This window comes from Gekko japonicus, unplaced genomic scaffold, assembly GCF_001447785.1.
Source record: "Gekko japonicus isolate JY-2015 unplaced genomic scaffold, Gekko_japonicus_V1.1 scaffold2558, whole genome shotgun sequence".
NCBI lineage: Eukaryota > Metazoa > Chordata > Lepidosauria > Squamata > Gekkonidae > Gekko > Gekko japonicus.
The window spans coordinates 220,257-227,887 of NW_015166498.1; positions in this window are offsets into that span (position 1 = coordinate 220,257).

Consider the following 7,631-nt stretch of genomic DNA (forward strand, 5'->3'; position numbering starts at 1 on the left):
ATGGCTCACTCCTCTGAAGTTATCGATCAACATTGTGTGCCGTGAGAGAAGTTGATCACTCCTTTCAAGAGGAAATATCATTGATGAGAAAACTGGGACAGAAGATAAGTTTATCTGAGATGAGGCTGTTTGGGGAACAGCACGGAGACTCCCTGTAATTATTTCTAACGATCAGCAATAAGGAAAAAGAGGCTGGGACTGTCTTAATTTTCCATTTACATTCCCATCTCGTCCTGTACTGTCCAGCCTGCCAGTTAAGATCTGCTTGCCAAGCCCTGGTCTCTGTGCCTCTACGTTTCGATCTCCAATGCTCCACCCTCCAAGTTTCCTGTTGGGTGCCCGCCACTGGCTGGTAACCCTAGCAGTGCTAAATAGCCCTTCTAAGGAAATGTAGGCAACTCCACCCTATCTCCTAATGAAGCCATCAGTTTATACCTTTGGAAAAATAGGGCACACCAAAGAAAATTACTCTTCTATATCTTTAACACACTTGGTTGTATTCTTATAACAAGTTTCCTGTATTAACTAGCATCCATTCATTATATATGAAGTACATTTCATGAACTTAAGCAAAGCCAGTAAATGATAATATGAGTACAATACAAAACAATACAAAATCTTGATCTAGTTATTCTTGACGTTTTGGCTGAGTTCCTGAAATGTTTACTCCTTGAGATGTCCTGACGGAGCTGTAAAGTGTGCAAAGCAAACTGAGAAGTCCTCGTTATAGGAGTTCCCGAACAGTGTTTATCACTCCTTCATTGGAAAACATGTAGATCCGAGGAATGTAAGAGATAAAGAGAACACGCTTTCCTAGGATTAAACAGCGGTTAAAATAAGAACATAAGATCCAATTTTGGATCAGGCCAAAGGCCCATCCAGTCCAACACTCTGTGTCACACAGTGGCCAGAAATACCAGGTGCCATCAGGAGGTCCACCAGTGGGGCCAGGACATTAGAAGCCCTCCCTCTGTTGACCCCCCCCAAGCACCAAGAAGACAGAGCATCACTTGCCCCAGAGCCCCTATCTATACCGTGTGGCTAATAGCCACTGATTGACCTCTGCTCCATATGCCTGTCTAATTCCCTTTTGAAGCCGTCCATGCTTGTAGCCGCCACCACCTCCTGTGGCAGTGAATTCCACGTGTGAATCACTCTTTGGGTGAAGAAGTACTTCCTTTTATCCGTTCTAACCCGACTGCTCAGCAATTTCATTGAGTGCCCACGAGTTCTTGTATTGTGAGAAAGGGAGAAAAGTACCTCTTTCTCTACCTGCTCTTTCCCATGCATAATCTTATAAACCTCAATCATGTCACCCCTCAGTCGTCGTTTCTCCAAGCTAAAGAGCCCTAAGCGCTTTAACCTTTCCTCATAGGGAAAGTGTTCCAACCCGTTTATCATTTGAGTTGCCCTTTTCTGCACTTTTCCCAAAGCTATAATATCCTTTTTAAGGTGTGGTGACCAGAACTGCACACAATATTCCAAATGAGGTTCAACTCTATCTCTCAGTTGGTGTTTGTCACCAACCTCTTGCCGTGGCACAAGCAGGAACGACAATAATGTGGTTCAACGCAACCTCTCTCTAATGGTGTGCCCTATTTTTCCTAAGGTATAAACTGATGGCTTCATTAGGAGATAGGGTGGTGTTGCCTCAATTTCCTCAGAAGGGCTACGTAGGATAAAAGAAAACAGGCATACACTGATAGCTTCATTAGGAGATAGGGTAGTGTTGCCTAGATTTCCTTTTAAGAGCTACCTAGAATAAAAGAAGCCGGACATAAACTGATGGCTTCATTAGGAGATAGGGTGGAGTTGCCTACATTTCCTTAGAAGGGCTATTTAGCACTGCTAGGGTTACCAGCCAGTGGCGGGCACCCAACAGGAAACTTGGAGGGTGGAGCATTGGAGATCGAAACGTAGAGGCACAGAGACCAGGGCTTGGCAAGCAGATCTTAACTGGCAGGCTGGATAGTACAGGACGAGATGGAAATGTAAATGGAAAATTAAGACAGTCCCAGTCCCGGCCTCTTTTTCCTTATTGCTGATCAATGACAAAATTTGGTATCACAATTCAGTAGTGAAGAAAGCATCCGACGGGCGACTCCTCTAATATCCTTTCAGTATAATAATTTCCTGAAGACCTCAAAGTCCACAAAAAAGGCAGAAGATGTCCCAAAGATAAATCTGCAGCAAAAACATCCTTCCTAGGTATGCCAGACGTTTCAAAGCATTCTTCCTCAGTTGTATGGCTGAAAAGTGGAACCGGATTTCCACAATAATCTTGGCACAGCTCATGTCTCCTAGGGCCGCCCCCAGACATTCAGTGCTAAGGAAGAAGGGTCACATTGTACAACAAAAGAAACCAAGGCAGAGGAAGCCGCTTTGGCCAGTCTGGGAAAGGGCCTTCATTCCACCACAGGTTCCATGAATTCTAGGGGTGCATGCTTTCTCTCAGGAGGGAAGCTGGCATGGTATAGCCCAATCTTGAAATATCTTGGGAGCTAAGAAAGGTCAGTACTTGGAAGGGAGACCACCAAGGAAAACTCTGCCCCACACCCTCTCTAAGGCTTGAGGAAATTTGTTTCGATGTACCAGAGGCAGTGTTCATGCACACAACAGCTTATACTTAGAACTTAGTTATTTATCTATCCCAAAATGGGCTCAGGGTAGCTCACAGCAATTAGAAGATAAATAACATAGCAATAGAACACATTTGGCCAGCAAATAAGAAGGGAGAAGACCCTGATGCTGGGGAAAATTGAAGGTCAAAGAAGAAGGGAACTGCAAAGGATGAGATGGTTAGACAGTGTTATCGAGGCAACGAACATGAAATTGAGCAAACTCTGGAGCACAACGAAAGACAGGAGGGCCTGGCGTGATGGGGTCCTTGGGGTTGCAAAGAGTTGGACTTGAGTGTGCAACTGAACAACAACACAACAACAAAAAAGGAAATCAACCCTGACTGTTCCCTGGAAGGCCAGATACTGAAGCTAAAGCTCAAATACTTTGGGCACCAAATGAGAAGGGAGCACGCACTGGTGAAGACCCCGATGCTGGGAAAGACTGAAGGTCAAAGAAGAAGGGGACGGCAAAGGATGAGATGGTTAGACAGCGTTATCGAGGCAACGAACATGAAATTAAGCAAACTCGGAAGACAGGAGGTGTGATGTGGCCCATGGGGTCGCGAAGAGTGAGACTCAACTGTGTGACTGAACAACAACAAAAGCACACATAAAACCAATTTAAAACAACCAAACAAGCTAGCAAGATGGCAGCAAACACAAACTATACAGCAGGTCATAGTGCTTCCTGTAGGACGTAGGGTTGTCAAGTCCTTACCCTCTGTATACCGGGGGAGTCCAGCGCTGGTCCGGGAGTGCGTGCACTCGAAGTGCGCGCACGCTGCAACCACGTGCCCCGGAAGTGACCCAACCACGTCGGGGATGTTGGGGGCGGGGCCACAATCATCCAAGGGAAAACCATAGAGTTTTCCCTCGGATCACCATGGCCCCACCCCAATGTGCCCGACGTGACTGCGTCACTGCCGGGTGATGTGCTGACGCCGGGCATGTTGCATGCTTTGGGGGTGGGGTTCCCTCTGGGGCCTGATCCGCCGACAGCGGGTAACGGGCCTCTCGGGCGGGGGTTTCCCCGCCCCCCGGGGGGACTTGGCAAGCCTAGTAGGATGATTAGTCTGATAATGCATTTCTGTAAGCAGGGGAGGCCATGATGGATCGAATGTCCACCACTTCAGCCAAGGGCCTGCTGGAACAGCTTTATTTTACAGGCCCTGTGGAGCTGTAATAAGTCTCGCAGGGCCCTGATCTCACACGGGAGTATATTCCACCTGGCCCTGGTTGAGGCTAGGCTTTCAGGCCAGGAACTACCAGTAGATGTTGATCAGGAGGGTGCAAGGCTCTCTGGGGCACACATGGGGAGAGACGGTCCTGTAGGTATACTGGAAAACCTGAAGCAATGATGGTAACTCTAGGAATTGCTGGAGATTCAATGGTTTCACAATGAAGTTCCCAGCGATTCCTAGAGATGTCTTTGTTCCTTCCACGTTTTCCTTGGAAGTGACATTATCACACTTTTCACGCCACCCGGCCCATAATGCAAAAACACTAGAGAGCTATGCCCAGCCCCCATTCAAAATATAACCTCCAGTAGTTATAAGATCACAGGGGAGAAGGGAACCCAATCTATTAATCCGTTAAAAAAAAAGCAGAGAGAGGTAGATATTTATTTATTTATTTATTTATTTTTCCTATTTGTATCCCGCCCATCCCGTGAGCGGGATCAGGGGAGGTCACATCATCTCAAATAATACAATAAGGTAGAGTTGCCAAGTCCATTTTCTACTCCCAGCTGGGGACTTTGGGGCAGCTTTCCTGGAGGGGGCAGGGCATCACCAACATGATGATGTCACGTCCGCCGCCGCCCCACCCACCAGATCTCCAGAAATGGCAGTTCCCTGCACTTAACGGAGCCGGCGTTTCTCTTTTAAATGCAGGAGCCGGCGTTTCCCCTTTAAGAGCAGCTGCATTTCCCTTTCAAGAGCATGAAGCTGCCATTTCCCTGCAAGCTTGTGGAGATCAGGCTTGGGAGGAAACACGGGTTCCACACACTTAAAGGGAGAGAGATGGGTGGCTGTGGGTGTTGGGGGTGGGGCGGCGGTTAGAACCCCTCTCCAAAATGGGGGACCCCTTGCAAACCGGGGGGTTTGGCAACCCTACAATAAGGTTTAAAACACAATCAAACATTAACATTATAAACATTTAAAACCAGTAGTTATAGCTGCTGGTGCAAATTCCAGCCCATTAATACTGATTGTTATGGCCGGTTGCTGGCAGATTGGTGGCCAGTAGGTAGGAGACAGTAACCTCGGGGAGGCCATATGTGGATGCCCGCTGCCTCAACCAAAAGCCTGGTGGAAGAGCTCTGTCTTGTAGGCCCTGCAGAACTGAGTAAGATCCCGCAGGGCCCTGATCTCGATAGGGAGCATGTTCCACCAGGTGGGGGGCAGGGCAGAAAAGGCCCTGGCCCTGGTCGAGGCTAGGCGGACGTCCTTTGGAGATGTTGATTACTAGAGCGTAAAGCTCTTTGAGGCATATACGGGAAGAGGCGGTCCCTTATTCTTTCTCTGGAGGCTGTCAGGCTATAGTCCTGGTCTCACAGAAAGTATTTTCACACATACCGAATAACACACTTCTAACCCACTTTCAATGCACTTTGCAACTGGAGTCCTGCCGTGTGAAAGAGCAAAATCCACTTGCGAACAATCACAGAAATGCATCGGACGTGGATCGAGAGTGCCTTATTCAGCAAGTATGAAAGCATTCTGAGACTGGCTAAGCCCTACTTCAGGGGTAGGCAGGATCGGTGCAGATCTGGACCTTCAACTTAATTAGATCAAGAAGCACCTCGAGGCATATGTAGATGAAGGTGGTTGGATTAATCAGATGCTACAGGCTGATTAGCCTAAGGACATGGGATGAGAACTCTGAACAGCATCCTCTTCTGAAGCGACATGCTGACCGACATAGAGAAGTGGAATTGGTGAACAGCCTTTCCTGGCCAAGCTCCGTGGCCGGGTGGGGCTGCCCGAGCATTTGTGAACCCGTTGGGTTGCCTCTGAGGGATCCCAGGCTGGTGAGAATCACTTCAGCTGTTTGTAATTTAATAAACCTTTACGTAGCCCATATTTATCGTCTGTAGTTGTCGTTTATGAAGCGTGGGAACGACCGTTTGTTTGTTTGTTAATTTAGTTATTATTTATTTCCAGTCTGATTGATTTTCATTCTGAGAGGAAATTGTTGCAGAGCCGTTCTGGGATTGTGGAAGAGCCATTCCGAAAGCGTTGAAGAGCCGAAGGAGGGGCCAGGGTTCAGCCTTCCTCATCTGCATGCGCTAGTCTAGTCTGGGGTCAGGAAGCCATTTTTCTCCAGGCCAGTTTGGCTGGAACTCCTGGAGGTTTTTTGTCAACTTCTGGGCATGGGACAGGTGTCACTTGGGTGTGTATGTGGGGGAGGTATTTGTGAATTTCCTGCACTGTGCCGGGGGTTGGACTAGGTGACCCTGGAGGCCGTTTCTAACTATGATTCTACGATTCTATATGTGCATTACCTTAAGATGTACTCTGCCTAACCAAGCCCATAGCAACAGTGGGGCATTTTGTGGCCTGGCCCCCCAACTTCCTCTCAAGGCCCCCTGACCTCCAAGGCATCCAGCCCCCAGGTCCCCTGGCTCTGTGGGCCACCCAGAGGACTCCCAACTCTCTGGGCCATCTGGAGGACTCCCCACCACTGTCCCTTCCCCAAGCGTGGCTTGCTTCCCTGCATAGGCAGGCAGAGTGTGAATGCTGCAAAAGTGAGATTAAAAAAAATATATATTGTCTGATGTCAGTGCCCCCCGACTTATTTAAAGGCCCCCCAAATTACAAAATCCTAACTATGGGCCTGTGCCTAACCCTTCTGAGGACCCCAAATAAAGGAAGGAAAAGCACCCGGTCCACAATCCTTGAGAATCCCACCCTAAATGGCAGTCATGGTTGTGTTTTACAGCTGTCAATATGTTTCCCATTGAAATCCGTGGAAATGACTTGGAAGGTGGATTCATTTCCTGATACGACACCGTCTAGCTGAAGTCATGCCAGACCTTTTCCTTAATTTGTTTTGGGTTTTGTGCCCCATATCGGTGAAATGTCTTATGCCCCAATATCAGTGCCGAAGTTTGCTTCCCCCAAGGATAATTCCCGGGTCTGCACTCAGTACAAGGCCAAAGTTTACAAAGTGGTGGCTAGCAGGAAGGAAAGAGGAGCAGTAAATTAATATGAGTCACTTCCAAAGCCTGGAACCATTCAGTGCTATAGGAATGTAGGTGGCCCATGCCAAAGGATATCAATGGGTTGCCACAGTCCCACCTAAACCATAGTCTCACCTGAACAATAGAGCATTAGGAGGCAAAAGACGGGGCCTTTCAGAAGACATGAAGAGAAGGATAATTTGCCACCCGGTGGGCAGTAAGACAAATAAAACCCCTGAACATGATGGTGAAAGAGCTCTGTTTTACATAGGAAAAGGAATCCATCTCGATGTCAAAAAGTGGCTATGAGTACATGGTCCCAATCTCACTGGAGGAGGGGGGGAACCCTAGATACTGAAACTATGGATGATTGCTGAGTGCTTGAAACTTCAAGAATCATACAGCCTACCCTTGATTCGGGGTATGTCAGGGTATGTGGAAAGTCAGAGGTTGGAGGATTGTATTTCATCACCTCTTCTTTTTATCCTTACTCAGTCTGTTGATTTGCAGACGCGGTGTATGCTTTTTATTTCCTTATTAAACTTATTTTCATTTTTAATGTGGTTGGTCTGCTCTATGTGACCTAACTTATGCTGTCATTCAGTCCATGTGTACCGGGAACAGAAATGGAGATTACTCAGCTAAGTTTGTTGGTCTCCTCAATCATGAGTCCAAAAAAACAGATGGAGATGGAAACAAGGTGCTGTGCCTTTTAAGCAGCGTAAGGGTTCAACTTAACCTGGTTTGGTTTGAGATTCAGGATGGCTGAATAAATTTGCCACTTCTGCATGGCCGAAATTAGTGTTTGCAAGCCCTGTTTCCCCAAC